General features: G+C 38.3%; 1 protein-coding gene across 5 annotated transcripts in view; it reads left to right on the forward strand.

The window, feature by feature from the left end:
• GULP1 (GULP PTB domain containing engulfment adaptor 1) overlaps positions 1-18,736 on the forward strand; it is a 135,927-nt gene that overhangs the window by 13,046 nt on the left and 104,145 nt on the right. For 2 of the 5 annotated variants that reach the window (XM_056496500.1, XM_056496503.1), the window contains exon 2: positions 6,148-6,201. The exons of 2 other annotated variants lie outside the window; for them this stretch is intronic. The gene's annotated coding sequence lies outside the window, so the exon portion shown is untranslated. Of the gene's footprint in view, positions 1-6,147; positions 6,202-6,445; positions 6,488-18,736 lie in introns of those variants that run through there. One more of the 5 variants, XM_056496499.1, reaches the window with a different exon arrangement.

Raw genomic sequence — 18,736 nt, forward strand, 5'->3', positions numbered from 1 at the left:
GAAACTGAATGTCTATGACCATCTGCATCCCTCAGTTCATTCACAGAAGTTAGTGATAACTTAGTTGTTGAAAGCAAGAATTGGATGTCTGAAATAATAACTTCACATTTGTTCTTTGTCCCTGATCCCCATCTGGAATTGCTCAGGAGAAAATAAGGGATAGGTCTGACTCAAACACTGAGGATGCAATTTCCATCTCTACAGTGTTCCACAAATCTCTTTTCCTCTGACCACTTTGTGATTCTCCACATACTCAAATTTCCATTTATGATGTAGATGATAGGTGATAAAGATGTACCAAGACCTCCTGGATTTAAATATGACCTGATGTTCTCCTCTGGATGAAAAGATGAGTCCTGTTTAAAATTGTTTTGCTTTCATCTGCTGCAGTGGGATGATGTCATGGATGGACATTTTTAGCCTCTTGTGATTTTTTTAGTTTCTTTTTTTAATACTTAATATGTTTTACAAAGGAGGTTTTTCCTATTATTGTTCTCTTCTGTGATGAGAAATACAAATGTCATGAAGAAAACACTATGTATAATTTTAGCTGAAATACACTGCTGATCTAAAGATCATAGGACTCTTAAGATGTGAAGCGATGATATCTCAAGTTTCAGCCAGTCTTTTAGGAGATTTATGATAACTGTTAGGGCCAATATGCTTCAAATATGCTTTTCTCCATTTTTTGAGTAGAGGGAGCAAACAACCATCCAACTAAAAAAAAATCTGTCACAGCAATAATCATAATTGTGGGGGATATTTTTAATTGGTTGGTCTGTCTGTTTTATGTGAGTGGATGGAATACATTAATCCTGATGTCCTGGACTTTGAAATAAGTATCATCAGTGTCCTGCTTCTTTTCCAGTCCTAAAATGCACATTGAATGTGGTGATACCTGTGACAGGAGAATATATGGGGTTGTACAGAGTTCTGTACTGAAAATGCAAAGAACACAATGGAAGGTTTCCTTGTGGTTAAACAAGGATTTGAAAAAACAGCTCCTGGCTCAAACTGCAAAAGTGAACAAATCAGATGTTTTTATGATGCAAACTGGGACATTTGTGGCAGAAAAGTAAAGGTTTTTTCCTTTAAGCTTTGTGCATCTACATCTCATTAGTCAATTGGTTATATTGTTGACACAGCTTGAATTTATATTTATTGCTTGAAAGTAGAAAATAATAAGTCTCTCTGGATATTCTATCCTACATGAGCACACAATTTAGTGTTTGGGCTCTAGCTAACTTTTATCAGTGTGCCTAGCTGAATTTTGTATTAAAGTAAAAAATTTATGTAAAATGTCTATTCTTACTTACATTTCAGTATTTCTACTTGATATTTCTGAATACTTAAATCACCTAGGTCAAGTTCCTTAAAAAAATTATTTGTTAGTTATAACAAGTATTCTATTTTACTTGTAATACTTGCAAGCTTCAGTAAAAAAAATCCATTTCCCAGAAAGAAGCCTTGTTTTTTATAAATCCAGAATTTGCAGCCCTATTCTATATAATCCAGGTGCAATTGAAACGTTGCTCTGTGCTACCTAGCAAGTGTGTCACTGTGCCAGTCACAATCCCAGACTAACAGTTCTTGAGGTGATTGTGATTCATGTAAGGAGCTGCTTTCCTTAAGATAAATCTGAGTAGTTGGTAGTTTTGTAAATGTGGGTGGCTGTGCATGGGGTGTGTCTAATGAAGATTTTGATTTGTGCAGTAGCAATGCCAATGTAATTTCCGTTTTTATTGTTTCTTGAATTGGTTGTTGGAGAATATATAGTTACACTCTACAAAACTCTTCTGCTGAAATTAGTATCTGTAAGTCACTGCAAGATTTTTCAAGAGTGCTTGCTGTGCTTCTTTTTATGTGCTCATGTTTAGTTCTGTTTGTTGAACTCTGACACTCAATGCAGCAGTATCATATGATTACCAACATACTCCTTAACAGGAGTAAAGAAGTGGGGAAAAATAAAAATGCATATAATGACAACTTTTGTGAATCTATGAAGAGTCTGCTAAATGAAGAAAAAATGTTCAGTCCCATACTTAAGGTTATGAACTTGCACACCAGTGTTGAAATGTTGAGACAGAAGTGAACACAGCTCCTGGTTTAATCAAACCGGTAACAGCTCCATTCCAAATGCTGTGTGTTGACCTCCAGAGTCATGTCAGCATGCTTCACTCTTAAGCTTCACTCTTAAGGCAATTCAGGAGTGCAGGGGTATTTGAGACATGCATATAACCAGTGTGAAGTTTCAGAGGTCACGTGGGTTTCATGGCATCAGTCCTGAATGGGGCGGTGAAAGGCAACCCATGGAAATATCCACTTTCCATACATTGCTGCCTCTCTGCTTATTCCATGTGTATTTCTGTATTTCTTGGTGCAATGTCTGGCTGTCTCTACATCAGTTCTTAGTATACGAGCATGGCCAGAATCTTTTTGTACCTTCTTGACAGTTGTTATTGCTGGAGTTTTATTAGATTTTTTAGCACTCATGTCATAGCATATTTGATGGGTTGCAAGATATCTGGAGTAGCTTAGTCATAATTTATTTGGAGAAGCATGTTGAGAGAGGCCTTCAGGTTAATTTTTATATCGGCTAGGTTGTAATTTTAATGAGGAAAAAAGGTTATGCCTGTATGTTAGGCTGAGGAAAGCTGTGGCTTGATGTAAAACTTCTGTCTGTGTTGCCTGGTTTGCTTTGGGCTGCCCCTGTGTGAGGAGTAGTCTAAAGATTTGATGTGGCTTCTCTGTGGATGGCATTTTTTTTCCAAGATTTGTGTACTTGTCTAAGTCAGTGTGCTCTTAGAGAAAAACACAAAGGGTTTATCTAGCGTATGGTACAAAGACAGAAATTCTTCCTTGAAAACTTACTGTTCTCTCCAGACCCTGGAATAGAATTTAACCTGTCAAATACCACTCTTGGGAATGTGATTCCCAGCCCTACCCTGTTTTTCTTAATTGACAGTGGTCAAGGTGCTGTAGGAAGCTTTTTGCTGATGTTAGGAGTACCTGCCTCTAGATCTTGGCTGTGATTTGAGCAAATGCTGACTCTCATACCTGAAATCAAGGGCAGCCTGCTTGGATCATAAAATACTCCACATTTTATAACTCTTTTGGAAATAACACCTGAGGGCTTGCACATGTTTCCTTGGCAGGCTGTTTGTGTAGTTTCTGCCAGGTTTTACTTCACCTGCAGCAAATCAGTTTGAGTGTAGCTGAGTTTAAGACTCTCACTAGAGAAGAGAGAGCAAAATGCTTGATGATCATTTCAGATTGGGACCTCCAATTCTCCTATGTTGAGTAGCCACAGTGACTAAATGTTAAATGAGGACAAGGCTATTTTTGAAATACACTAAAGAATGTGGACCATAGAGTGCTGTGGTGAGAGCTGCAGAGAGTTGTGTCTTGTGATTGTCCTCTTGCTTTGGGCTGTGCTTTGAGGAGTTTGTGGCAAATAATGCACCAGGCTTTGCAAAGGAACATCAGACAACATGCTCATTTATTGAACTGCTTCTGTTTTGTGTTCTGAACAAGACAGTAGCCTACAGAAAAAGCATCGTTGCAGAGTCACATACTGTCATTATGGCTACACATAAAGGTATCTCAGCTATGATCATATAGACAACATTTTGCCATTTTAAAACAGAGGATTTCAGTTTTCAGAGAATCAAACTACTTTTCTTTTTCTGGACTGTGCTGGTGGCCAGGCTTGTCTGTTTGTGATAGCAATTTTCAATTGAAGCACCCATTTCCTGCTGTCCTCTCTTCCTTTAGGAAGAGGCAAGTTCACTATATTATAAGAGAATTCCTTCTTTCTTTCTGTTATGCAATTCCTGCAGGTTTATCTCATTTGATTAATAGCATGGCTTGTGTCAAAGGAAATATTGGTAAATCCAGGATTTGTAAGAAGCTGATCATGTTTGGAATACTTCATGTGTTCTTGTTCATAATTTAGATTGTTATTGTCAATATAGTTGAAGGAGTTGACAGTCACAGATATAATTCTGATTGGAGAGCTGGGGTTATTGCCCTTATGGGGTTTGACAACACACACTTTTGCAGAATCATTGTTTTTAGATCATCTGTTTCTTGTTCAGAGTCCATGACTAATTAACTAATAAGAAAGTCATTGAGCTTATATCTTCAGAGAAACCTGTGATGTCAGATTTGATCCCCTAATTGCTCTTGTAATTGGCATTTATTGGAGCTCTTTCACAAGTCAGGGCAACAGACCTCATTTGTTTTATGTAGAATGTTGTAAAAACAATTGAGCTGATTACAGTTTTCTATTCAGTAAGCAATTTTGGAAGACTGTGGGCTAGACAGTTGTCTGATTTGCCTAGGTTGTAAAAGTTGAATGTAAAGAGATGAATTTTCAGCATATGGCTTTGTGTTGGCAATTACATGCATTAGTGGTTTAGCTGGTGTATTGTCTGCTTAATAAATGTTTATATTGCAGCCTTCTGCTAATAGATATTGATGACAGGCAGTGCTGTGGAGGCCCAGTGTATGGCAGTGATCATTAGTTATGGCCCTGTAATGATCCATCTATGTGTGTTTGGTAGCATATCCACTTCTAACCCATGCTCTGGAAGCATCAGCTGTTCTGTTGTTCCTGCACTTAATGCAGGGTTGCTGTCAACTGGGATGTAAATGTTTAACATTTTATATTGAGCATATTCAAGTTTTAGAACTCTTTAAGCATAAGTGAGCCTGGAAATAAAACTATGCTGATGCTTTCATAAAGCTTGTCTTATTAATTCTGAAATAATTTGGACTGTTTTCTGATTGCCTAACTGTGTATAAAGGCAATATGCAGTCCCTTTGTTCTGAAACTACAGAGAGCTCAGTGGTGGAAGGCAACTTTGAAATGTCATGCTCTTGTCAAGGCAAAATAACCAATTGACCCTTGTCCATAAAAATCGGTGGAAAAATTGTCCAGTTGTGACCAGCCTTTGGATCTCATGTCTCAAAAGTGTGAAGAATGTGGTAAGCTTGAATTAAGATATGATGGGTGTTTTGACACCAAAATATTTAACTTTTGCCATATGGCTTCTCTCAAATTCCATACTACTTCTCAGTTGCACATCAGCTCTGAACGACATGGGGTTTGTGGAATGATCTCTTCAAGCTGCATACACAAAAATGAGCTTTTTTTCAAGTACTTTTCAGTTAGAGACAGTCTTCTGGAATTGTTTGTATTAAATTTTTGTAATTGTAACAATGAATGTCTAATATCAATGAAAAGAATGAATGAAGTATTTCTGGTGGCATTCATCCTGAAACCAAAGCATGATTAGCAACTAATTAACTGTCACTGTTATTCTTTTGCATGACTTCACTGGCTGGATCCCAGAAATACTGATTTTTTTTTTTTCCTGGTGGTGAAAAAAAGGTCAAGGGCTTCTCTTGGGTATTGAGTTCAGACAGCAGAGGACAAATTTCTGTAACAAGTGTGAAAAATGTCACCTTATCCCAGGTGCATAAGCAAGGACTGCTGAGCTTTTCTGTGCCCACAGTGCTGTGGTGAACATCTCACTTCTTGCACTGGGAAGATTTTAGTTTCTCTGGGGATGTTGATACTTTTTTTTTTAACATGGACCTCTTCAGGCCACTGAAAATCATCTTTTCAGTTTTATTTCTCCACATTTGATAACTTCAGAGGAAATGCATCCACTTATGAAAACTTATATTTTAATCTGTAATATTTGGGAAAAGTGCATTTGACAAGATTATTCAGCACTTTGTGCCTTTTTTTTTTTATACACAAAGCCTGTATACTAGACATGGTGAAATTGCCCAAAGGAGGCACTTAAGTGATTTGTCATAAGATCTCATAGGAATCCTGGAAATTCTTGGGGACAGTTGTAGTGGATATGTATGCCAGAGAACACGTCCCCAAAATTCTTACATGCTTTCAACCCTTGGGAGTTAATTAGTCCTTGGCACTAGTAAGTTTTTCCTGTGTGCTTAAAAAGGTTATCTGTACGCAAATCATCTCTTGATTAATGTCTGACCAATTATTAGACCAGATAAACTTGATGTCCAAAGTATTAGCAATATATGTATTTATGGATTGAAGATTTAAAAATCATTTTATGAGTTACTAAGAGTTTGATCTAATGACTGATTTCTTAACTTTGGCAGATACCTTCGAGGTGAGATGCAAGATATGTGGAGAGGAGGGAACTACTAGATCAGGTTCAGTAAGAACTTTTTTTGTTTTACTGTATATCTACATTTGAGCACATAAATATGCTTGCTAGCACAAACAGCCAATCCCATATATTGGTGTTCTGATGTAAATAGAGTTAATTTCTATTTGTTGTTGGAACAGAAATATTACAGGACATTTTAGTATGCTGTTTACACAGGGGAAAATCTATAAACAACTATGGTCCTTGTGCCATCTGAATGCTTCTGTTGTCACTGCAGGGCAGATGAAACATAATAATTGTGGAATAGTCAAAGCTAATCCTTATCCAAGGTGAGTGTGGTTAAAATCTTTATGTCCAGCACATATCTTCAGACCTATGTCCATTTTTATTACAAATTCATGGTTCCTTGATGTACCTTTTCTTGACCATTTTTTATCTCACTTTCACAGGTTGATTATTTTATCTGTTGCTTTATTTTCATTTCAGTGCTCGACTGGGTTAGATCACAGAACGTGCAGATGTAGTTATCATTGCTTTAGGTGATGTGCCTTCAGAGTAAGGCTGCCATCACTGCTTTGAGAGAACACAAATCTACTTTTTTTACTGGGCAGTTTCTTGGGGAAGTGTAGTAATTTAAAAGTTACACTTGTGACCTGTTGACTTTATTCTGTTGGTTTCATTTCCATTCAAGCTGTTGCATTCCGGTATAAGGAGCCAGTATCACTGGCCAGGTCAGATGGATTTTGAAGTTAGTAGGACTCTGGTTAAGGTTTGCTGTAGGATTTGGGTTTGCTGGTATAAACTGCTGGCTGTGTTCTTGGGAGTTGGGAAGGGGAAATCTCTCTCAGAACTTGACAAACAGTTTGTTGTGCTGAAGACATACAAGTAGCTAGGTAGGGATTTGTTCCTGATGAAGTCATAGCAAGACTTACCATAAAACTGTGATATTTTTGTTACTTGACTTCCTTACAAACATTTTTAATTATTTTCTCTCAAGAGGAAGCAGAGTTTTAACCTCTATGGTTTATGTTAAAATAATGATTGCATTTTTGATCCAAGGCATGTGCTTAAATAAAGGAGTGTGGGGGTGAGAGGATGTACTCACATAATTCTGTCATGAGCAGTATTTTAAACAGCATGGGCTGTGCTCTCAGAGTGGAGTTACACTGTGTAATGTGATGATGTTCTGGCACCTGTAATGCATCATAGCTGATGCTGAAGTTTCTTGATTAAAATATTTCTGAGAAATAAATTATAAATAGGTAGATGGTCTGATATTCTGCCACAAACTATGAGCTTTGGCCTCTTAGCTTAAAGAAAGTCTTATGGAAACAGGTTGCTGGGGTTTTGCTAGTTGTTTTGGATTTATTTGGTGTTTTGAGTTGTTTATTTTCCTTTTTTGATACTTTTTTTAATATAGCTAAATCTTGTCTATAAAGAGGTGGTGTTTCAAGGCAGAATTTGGTGTGTCTTCAGCCCTTGCCCTGGTGTTCCCAGGCATTAGATTATGTTGGTCTATGGCATAAATTGGGAGACATGAGAAAGAACCTAGAAATAGGAGTTCTGCAGAATCAGCAGTATGCTGAAAGTCTTCTAAACTTCAGTTCAGGCTCCTAAAGATACATTTCAGCTGTGATTGTTGGAGACAGAGAAATATAAATAGGCTCTTTCTGCTGGTGCTTGTCACATGGGACAGTCACTCTTTGTGTAAGAGTCTGTATGAGCTTCACTTACATGCCTTTTTTTTTTTCTGGCTCTTGCCTTTCTGCCTAAGAATAAAGCCTCAAATTTTAGTACTTGTACTGTGAAAATTCTTAAATACATTTAGTTACAGTAAGCACTCTTCCAGGGTCTCATTTATTGGGACAGGATGAATAGAAAACTGTTGTTTATATCTATGTTCCCTGATTACTCTTCCTAGCATGCCAAATATCTAATGAAAAACAGCCTTGTGAATTGTTGATTTATTTATTTATTTCTTGGACAAAGCCTGGTGTGATGATGTGATCTTATGGTTCCATAGGGGTAGGCTAATCTACTGTAAGTGGCATTAATCTAGAGCTCTGTCATGGCATTTTTAACCCTACCTGCTGGATTAATACCTGACTTTTTGTCTTCCCCATTTCCCATCTGTCTTTACTTTTCACTTACACAGTAATACTGGATGCTTATTAGGTTGAAATTGGAAAGGAAAGAAATCTGTTACTTAAAAAAAAAATCAGAGCTTGTCTTTTTATAAACTTTTTTCCTTTTACAAAGTGGTGCTTGCATTTATCTAAGGTGAGAGAAAGAACAGTGGAGCCTATATGGGATGAAGAAGGAAGTTTCCAGTCCCTTCTACAGATCCAGATGTTCTCACCATAAAATAAGCCTTCACTGTAACAGGTGTACTTTTGCAAGAGTTATGTTCATCCTTTGGGATGTCTAGGAGTACTAAAGCATCTTTAAGGGCAAGGTGGTAAACAACTGACTAGCTTAAAGAATGCCAGCTCCTGATGATTTTTGAATTGTATTAAAGTTTTGAGTAGGCAGTATTCTTTGTCAGGGAGGATGAGTGTTGATAAGCCTGTGTTTAGAACCCAAATATTCCTTTCAATGTCAACATATGGATTGTCAAGTCTAATCCTTTAGATTTAGAGGCAATTTAGTTTAGTTTCCACAAAGGAAAACCATAAATTACTAACAGTGTACTGAAGTAATTTGCTAACAATCCCAATTAGCATAACTAACAAAATGCAGAATAAATGCAGGAAGAGCAAGACTGACATAGCCTTGAATTTTCTGCTGTGTCCACATTACTGTGCTACAAGGCTTCATTCAGTAGATGTGACAGACCACTGGAGACTCAATGTTAAAAAATAAATTCTATTTTAATCTCTTTGGGGGAAAAAAAGTCCCCAACTTTTGTAACCCAGTTAGTAATTAGGCTAAAACAGAATGGATTAGCCCTACTTAATGTGGAATTTAATTATCTGAAAGCAATAAAATTAACATAGTCTGCTCATCTTGGGGAAGGGTTTAAGTACAGGGATTTTTGTCAAAAATGTTAATTCAGGCTCTGTGCTGTAACTTGTTAATTTGGCATAACTTTCCTTTTGCAGTTGGTCATCAATTCAAAGATAACTAGTTTTCTCTAAATGAATAGTTGCTGTCAAAACTGGCTGGATTCAGCTGTGGTTCCTAGTTAGCAACAGTCAGGCAGATAAGACAACATCCCCTCCTTTATTACATTTGAGATTTCCAGCCCTTTGCTTCCCCTCAGCTGGTTTACTTGCTCTTTACTACTTAGGAATTGCCAATAACTGCAGCACAGCTACCTGGCAAACAGTTTGTCTGGGATTAAGGAAGAGATTTGAGTCATTTTCCTCACGCTGATTGGAGTCAAGATTCACAAGTTGCATAGAACATCCACCTGTTGTGGGGAGGGGCAAGTTGTTCGTGGTGCTCAGATGAATTTTTCATCATGGTTAAAGAAGGAAAGACACAAGGCCACTGCTGGTGGAGCCACACAGGTGCCAGGAAGGCACTGGGCAAGGCAAGCCCACTTTGTGTGGGAGCTGCTGAACTTTTCACTAGAAGAAAGGATAGGAATGAAGGACTCCAGGATGTAGTGGTCTGGTGCTACCATTCTTTGTGCAGTGAAGAAGAGAAAAAAGTGATCCAAGTTGGGTTTTTTTTTTTTTTTTTTTGGTCACAAAGTGGCTCTAGTTGTAGACAAGGTGAATGTTTGGGGTCAAATCTGAGGGACTCTAGTCAGAAAGGGACAGTCCAATGCTGCTTGTTTGCCCTGGCTGCAGCTTTTTGGTGCTGATTTTACCTGCTGAGAAAGGTTCTCTCAGAGTAGCTGCACAGGAGTTCTTCAGTGCCTTGAGCTCCTCCTGCAAGTGCAAGCCCAGCCTTGCAGTGGCTGCTGCTGCAGCAGGTATAGGGCTGGTGAAGAATGGGGTGCTCCCTCTCATTCATCAGTGAGCAGGGGAGGCTGATGGGCCATGCTAGGATCTATACCAGCTGGTTTCTTGTCCACTGTCTGATTTTCAGGTAAGAAATTTGGTGTTGAAAACACTTTGCTTTGGATATTAGGAGGGATTCAGTGCCATCCCTTCCTCCCTCAAGAAGCCCAAGCCCACAGTGCTGCTTTAGTTGCTTTTTGCTATTTGACTATGAAGTAGAGGACATTGTACTTTTAGTGGCAGCTTTAGGCTTCAAAGTGTGTTGTGTCAGGGTCTCAAGAATCCTTTGAACTTGTGACTTCTGTTTTCTGCTGGCACAGTAGGTTTAAATGTGGCAGTAAAGAGTAGTAACATTTTAAGTTGGAAATGTCTTTGGAATGTGGTTTGGGCATATATTTTTCAAAAGAGGAATACAAGGTCAGGTTTGTGTTTCCAGTGATAGACCATTTTGAAAGATTGTTCAGTTTATGGATAGTATTTTCAAGTTTCTCTTGCTGGGTTTTCACTAAGCAGGTTAATGGTGTGTGTTAGTCAGACAGATTGCAGTGAAACTGCAAAGAGACCCAAAGACATCTCATCCTTAACTTACTGTGAAACTGTTTGCATGCTGGTGGCTACAAGAATGACATTGGAATTTAAAGGGAAGGAGAGAACTGAGCCCAGCTGGTGATTACTGCACTGAACACAGACCATGACAGAAGTGGTGACTGTAGTTGTCCTCCTTAGCCTCTTACATGTCCAGTTAGGAAAGGCAAAGACTATTCTGAAAGGCCGGTTTTCTGGCCTGGATTTGGACAATGGGCTGATAGTCCTGACCTCCTTGTTCTCCCTTTTTGTTCAAGGGGAAGGAACTAGAACCCTTGGGGTGCATCTGTGTTTTAATGTCTGTCTGGGGTGCAAAAACCTGCTGTGTTGGTGGTTTTGTAGCCCTGCAGTGAACTGGGCTCACAGGAGACTGAGGATAAAAGCTTAACCTGGTACACCCTTTTGCAGAGTCTTTAGGGCCAGGCAAAGGCCACCTATGGAGGCATTTGGGGTTTGTTATGTTGTTGCAAATGAATCTGTTCTGCAATGTATTTATTGTACTGTGAATGAAAGAGCAGATGTTTTGAGTTGAAAGGGAATCTTGTTTATCATTCAGAGTATAAGCAAACTGTGGGTAGGAAACCTTACTGCAAAGCAAAAGAGCCTTCCTGGACCATCTTCTGGCTGAGCAAGTAATAACCCTTACGGTGTTTTGCATCAGTGATAATGTGTGTGTACATGTATTTTTAGAAGGGCTTCCAAAGGGCCACTTGCTGCATGTGAGTTTATGGTTCTGTTATGCAAACCATGGAATATTCCCAGCTCCACCCCTCTCCAGTTTTAGTTCCCAGCCTCCCTCTATGTGCCCCTGTGAGCTGCTGGCTGGTGCAGGGAGAGGGGCTGGTCAATGATAGAGCTGTCTTTCTGCCTCAGTTTCCTCATAAATGGCATAAAATGCTAATTGCTTTTCATTCTGCACTTGAGCAAGAGCAGAGTGATACAGAGCTAGGGTTTGCTTTTCCCCAGGGAGTCGTGGGTGTGACTGATGGTACAGAGCCAGAAGAATTTGGCAAAGTAGCCGACTGTAAAGGGAATAATCTCTTTTTCCTGATGATGGATGGCACTTAGAAAGCAGCTGAGCCTAAAAGCCATTTCTCGTGCTAAGACTCTGCAATGTGCAGGTCAGCCATTGAGCAAATGCAAGCCTTCAAAATGAGAGCTAATAGCTTGGCAGGTTATGCCTGACAAGCACCAAGTGATTCACTTTTAGTTCTTTAGTGTGTTGGATTTAGTAGCTTTTTTGTGGATTGTAACATTTAGTAATTCTAATATTTTTCTAATATTGCATGATCATCTTTTTCTAAGTTCATAAATGTCTTAAAGAAAACATAGTTCATAAGGAAATATGTTTTCATACTCAAATACACCACATTTCTAATATCTAAAAAAATTTTTCTATTTAACTGCTGCACATCCGGTTAAGTATATAGGACAAAAAATACATTACAGCTGAGTAGTTGTTATAATATTGGCCCCACACTTTTCTCTGGAACAAATTGACAGCTACCTGGGACTCAGAATCATGTGTTGCTCCCAAATGTCAGGGAGTTGAGGGGGTGAGATTTGAGAGGAAAATCTTTTGTGGAGTGAAGGTAGATTTATACAGGATAACAGTTGGAAAAGACACTTGTCTAATTTGGTATGCGACATTCATAGCTCATGAAGAGCTTATGTTATCATATTTACTGCTAATTTGGTAGAAGAAGAATCCTGTCTGGGGTACTACTGGAAGAAAGGCTTCCTGGGAAATATCAAAACTACTGAGTTTACCCGTGCAAGTTTCAGAGTAGTTTCTTGGACAGATCTGAACTTTGGTCAGTGGCTGTTTTCTGATGCTGGAGTTTGAGAAGATGAATGACAGAATTTTTATATGGAAAGTCCAGTAATGATAAAGTACCTACATGTGCAACCAAGTTCTCGACCATTGTTAAATGTGGACTTTTCCTCTAGGAGATAGGCTTGAGACTCAGTCACTAGTACACTGTGTTGTTCTGAATAAAGGCAGTTCTAATGTTTCAACTGCTTGTTAAGTACTTACTTCTGTTTTAAGGGCTGGGTTTTGAGAACTGTTCTCTCTACAACAGAATAGTGCAATATTCAAAAATGACTTCACAAATAGGTTTTATGATATTGTGTTCACAAAGCAGTAGCTTCTTGACAATAAGTACTTTGAATGCGTCTGAAACTCCTTGTGTTTACCAATAAAGATCTGTGATGCATGAATTGATTTCTTAATCACGAAGCTGGAGTTCTGTTTTACAGGAATGTGTTGACACATTAATTATAAATGCAAAGTTTTCATCTTTATTGTAATAAAAGTTTTATTATCCAGTATCTGGAAAAATAATTTTCACAACAGACATTCATATCTTGATACACATGTGCACTCTATGCAGTTTTCTTAAGAGTGTTTCAGCTTAGTAGTGGCTTACTAAGGTACTCAGGTGAAGTAGGAGCCTCTTTTAGACTTCCAGACCAGCCAGGAAGGTGAGCTGTGTTCTTGTAGAATGAACTTCCCTTAAAGTTTGAATTCAATGAAACTGAATATGATTTTTAACTTGTTGTGTTTTAGTTCAGTACAGGGTGGGAATCTGTTTCAAATTCCTTGTTCTACTTTATGAAGTACAGAGTTTAGGAGTTAAGGTCTTCTTTGGTCCTAGGAAGTAGGTTGTTTTTAGATCTTATTCCTAATTTGCAAATGTATTCCTGCTTCTTTTCTTGCCCTGTGTCTTGATCTTCTGAGGGCAGCTGTTGTGAGGTATTTGTGTCCTGTCGTAACTGTGGTCTGATGCAATCCCATGTAAGACTAGGCTGTTTGCACCCAGAAGGGATTTTTTTCTTACTCAAGTACTTGTGATCAGCAGACTGTGGAGAGCAGTGGTTTGCATCACTTAACCTCAAAGGGCTTAACATAGTTTAACACAGTGCCAGGTACAGTGTAAGGTGTTGCCTGTACAGTTTGTCAGAACATCCAGTTAGTGATGGAATGTGCTGGTGTAGTTTAATTGAAATAATGCTAAAACCATGTACTCCTAATCAGGAACTGGCAGCCTTATTTACTGGGGTCTCAGTTGTTGTTAGCATTAGAAATATGTTGAACAGAAGGACACATTAGAAATTTTGAAGTAACTAAATAAGCAATCTTGGTGAGATCAGAAAATGTGGGTATGCAATATGTTTTGTGGTAGATCTAGAATGCCTGAGGTGGGAGGTGATCAACTCTAAACTTGTGATTTATGGGAAATAAATAGTGGAACAAACAGTAGATTGCTTGTAACATGGATGTCAGATCCCCCGACTATAGAAATAATGAATATATTAGTGTTTTATATGCAAAATAGTGTGTTCTCTCTAAAAATTTAAAAAGTAGAAATCTAAAATGTTCAGGGTGATGCTTTAGCTAGAATTTATCCATCCAGTTTAGGGTGACCTTCAGCAGAATCTTTCTTCTTTCTTTCTGTGTGTGAAAGACACAGTCATACTATTAAATTTTAAGTAGGAGTTAGAGCAACAGATGGATGATGGGATATGTAATTTCTGCTTGATTTAAGTTTACCAGACTCTTTAGAATTTCTCTCTGATTTTTGAAGAGCTGACAACCCCAATGCATGGAGAGAGGAATATGGAATGTTCCTGTTGGATTTTCATAACTATATCTTTTAGTAGATTGATGCTCCGGACTTTGACTGTCTTGGTGCTAATATTGTGATATGTTTTTTAATCAAAAAGTTAAAATAACATTTTATTACCCAGTGAAGCAATGGAGTGGTATAAGGCATGCAGTTTGCTAGTGCACATGGCATTGCCATACCTTTGTTTAGTGTGCTTTGGTTTACCAATGCTTCCTCATTTTTATAAATTCAGGGAATGCTAGCTACTAATATCTGCTGAGTAGTTACTGAGTAGCCAAAAATTAGCTAAGGATTATGAAAATAACTGTTTCATTTTGCTTTTGTTTGTACCTGATGTTTTCTGCAGATGTTTCTGTTGCTTCAGATATTAGATCTGACTCAAGTAAGAAGCATGAATATTGTTTGGAAATACTCCTTAGTTGTCTGCTGTGGCGTCTCAGTATGGCTGGCATTTCTCCTGGATGTGACTGTGTGCCTGCATTTAGAATGTGACAGCCCCAAGCTGCTTTTCCTGCAAGTTCTATAAGGTTTTTTTTCATGGTAAAGTGCCAGGATTTTTAAGTAGTATTCATTGTGAATCTTCCTGAACAGTTAGGAGGAAAGATTGGATGGCTTTTAACAAATTTATTTTCTGAGACTTTAAAAAGTTGCCTTGCTTACAAAGACTGAGTGATGGGTTGTCTCTTGCCTCTTGGGGAAGAGGGACCCTTATCCTGCTGTGCAATAAGAAGTGTGGCAAAAACATAGTGACATGTAACAGAAAAGGGCTTTTTCTTAACAAGGATGCCCTTTTCTTTCTACTTCTACAGAAGAAAGAAGTTTGTCTCTGATAGGGTTCAAATGTATCCCAGGTAGCAAAGGTGTAGGCTTGGCCAAGACAAGGTAACAGGAGGCTGGTGCTGCACAACATGGACCCTGATCACACCCACACTGATGGCAGAAACAATTTTGGTAAAACAATTAAATGGCAGTTGAAAAAGGTAGCTCATTGTTTTTCCTTCCAAGTATATGAAGAAGACTCAGGAGAAGCTGAAAAAATATATATCTTCCAAATAACCATGCTAGCTTGCTATCTATATTGTATTGCTGGTGTGTTCTCTGAGATTTGACCACTCCTGGAGGAGACACTACTTAGTGCTTTATTTTTGCTCCTTATCATAGATCTTTCCTCATGTATTAGTAGGAATGATAGCAGGAACATGCACAAATCTGTTTATTTTTATCTGTTTCTTCTCTAATTAGAGTAATTGCTACATAAGTGTTGCTGTAACTGCAGTAGTTAAGGTCACTTAAATTTGACATCTGAGTCTCCAGACTTCTTGTCCTTCCTTTTATAGCTGCTGAAGATCAAACTAAATGATGAGCTTTTTCTTTTTATTCTAGTAAAGAGAAGGCAGAAGTAAAATTTCAAGATCTTATACAAATTTTTTAGACATGGTTGGTCATGAACTCAAGTGTACAAAAAGGGCTTGCTCAACATGCATTTAGAAACCCCATGCTGCTGGATTGGGACATACTCATATTAGAGGCAATTAAGAGGACACATGTAAAACAGTTCCTTTCTTTCTCAAGGCTGTGTACTCAGCATTATAAAAATTCTGTGCATTATCAAACGTGAAACTCCAGAGGTAGTAATAATTAAAAAAACAGTAGCCTGCTAATCCAGTTTGTCTTTTCTTGCATTTCTTTACAGGTTAAAGGTTTAGTTATAAGGTTGTCTTGTGTGTTTAGAGTTGCTAGAGGCCAAGCTGGAGCTGAAAATCTACAGTGTGTCAATACAAAGTGGAACAGCTCCATGTGACACAAAGTTTATTTTAAGAGCCCTTTATCACAGTTCTTCAGGCTCATCAGTTTTTCTTCCTCTTGATGAACACTAAGACTTTAATAACAGCCATGGAAATACTCTTCTGAGCCTTTTACAGTCTGAGAAATGTTGTGCTTCGAAACCTAGGAGCTTTTATGTCTTTCAAGATCTTTTGGGAAAGAACAGGGAATAGCAGAAAGAGAGAAGTAAAGGAGTGCTGCTGCAGGCTTAATGCACTTCCATGGCTCACTAGGATTAGCACTATCCCTGCTGTTCAAAGCAAGTAGCAGCCTGAAGGCTGTAGTCACAGTATGTGTGGTTTTGTTTTGATAAAAGATACATGATCTTCTGTGATCCACTTGAATGGAGTTTAATAGGGTCCAGCATCATCCAGGTGAATGAATCCTGGCAACTGATTTCATTAAAGATATTTTTATTTGTAGCCTTGTAGGTGGCATGCTTCATGCTGTTTAGTTGGAAGATCTTTTTGTTCTGCCAAAAAAAAAAAAAAAAAATATATATATATATATATATATATATAAAAGGAAGTATGTATTCCAAGATATTCCTCTTATTTTTTAACCAGAGAATAAGAAGTGATTTTTCTGATATAAAGGAATGAACATTTTCTGCTAAGCAGGTACTACAGCCACTTTGTGTCTGACAGTAAATTATGGCATATTTGACAACGTTGGAAGCCAAGGAATTTGACTTCTATTTAATGCACAGCTTCTTTCTCTCAAAATACAGTTTCCATTTCTGTCAACCTTATGTAAGAGGTGTTAAATGAAACAGGTGAGTTATAGCAGATGGTACCCCTGACTGATGACATGCAGAAATAACTGTTCCTGTTCCAGAAGTCTTAGGCCAGCTCTTTCTTAACCTGTTTATGAGCAGTTGTGGTTTTTTTACTGTCCTTCAGAATATTTGGCCATTTTTCAGGCCCATATAAATCAATGTGGGATAATCTGATGTGTCTGGATATGTTGGTGTCTCTGAATTACAGTTTTGAGGTCTTGTCAGTCACTGATATCTGAAATAATGGATCTGAATCTGTAGGGAGACTGCCCTCTGTGATACCTGTGAGTCTCAGCTGGAGGTGCATCATTATTCTGTGTTAGTGAGGGATGGGAGAGAAAATGAGGTGAGATGCAAATAGAGTAGGTGATATTTGCTTTATCTCCATCTTAACAAAGTTTGATTTCAAAATACAGCCATGACCATGATGCCTGCTTACCAAGTTCTTGAGAACATACAGTTCTATGACTGTAAAAAAGAGCCATAAAAAAAGTGTAGAAGACTGGCAGTTAGAGACCTAATGCTTTCCAGAAAGAGCAATTCCAAATGCCTTTACTGTGTAGGAAACCAGCAGGTAGTAATACTTGTTTTGATTTGGAGGGAGACACATAGCAAGTATCAATCACTAAAACAGATGCTAAATAACTGACTTTGGAGGTGAGGCATATGTTTTTGACAATGAAGATGATTCATCTTTTGGACAAGCTACCATTTGGGAAAACATTGTAGCCATCCATTGAGACGTTGAAATTGAAAATGTAAATTTTTGCTGTAGCTTTTCAGAGGTAGAAATCCTTCCTAGATGAAATTTAATGGCCTGTGACAGGTGCAGCAGGTAATTTTGGTCATGAAATTTAGAAATGCTCTTGCTTCCTAGCTTAGCATTCTGATGAGCTGTTGACTGTTTCATCTGGAACAGTCTCCCTTGCTTACTGTTTTTTTCTGAAGTATGATGTTGACCTAAGGGTCCAGAGATAAGCTCCCAGAACACTTTTTTTAACTGGTCACCTATTGGCATTGCAGAAGCTTTTTCCTTCTTAGGAAATGTCTTTAATAGGCAGCTTCTCTTTGATTTGTACTTCTTGATTTTTTTCTATTGTTCAAAACTCAGTAACTTCCTATGGTCTTAGGAAAAGAGCCGTTTCTTAGGCTTGTGAAAGGTGTAGATGTAGTTTGTCCTTTTTCTTGTAGTAATAAGCCATATTAGAAACAAGGTTTGGCTTTGAACTTTACTGATAGTTAAACTATTTATTATTTACGGTTTCAGGCTGTACTCAGGGAAACATTTTGGTGCCTTCACCAATGTGTTGAGTTGGACTCCTAGGACAGCACTCGGTAGCATTGACTTCATGTTGTGGACTCTTCTCATTATTGTAAGGTTGACAGCTCAGCTATGATCTTTAAAAAGAACTTAGGAGATTGAGGGGATAGAACATCTTACCAGTTTTTTTTTGTGTATAGATCAATTTCCTTCCCCACTGTGTGGATTTTGATGTAGTATGAGAGGTAGTGTTTAAATTGAGGTAGTTGAGGCTTAACAGCAGAACTGAGAAGGATGGCATGGAAGCTGTGGACTTGACAGACTGCTTTCTTTCCATTTCACTTTGTTGTATGCCTGCAATCCTTGTCAAGAGAGTGTGGATCACAGGTACCAAGTGGGAGACAGGAGGTGCAGGAGTCTGCTTTTGGAGAGGAGTTCCCAGAGACAGCAGGACACCTGGCAAGTGCTGCAGAAAGGCACAGCTCCTATGAAGTGACAGAAGGAGCAGTGAAGAGAAAAGCCCCAGAGGCTGCACACTCCATAAGGAA

This window comes from Oenanthe melanoleuca, chromosome 7, assembly GCF_029582105.1.
Source record: "Oenanthe melanoleuca isolate GR-GAL-2019-014 chromosome 7, OMel1.0, whole genome shotgun sequence".
Lineage (NCBI taxonomy): Eukaryota > Metazoa > Chordata > Aves > Passeriformes > Muscicapidae > Oenanthe > Oenanthe melanoleuca.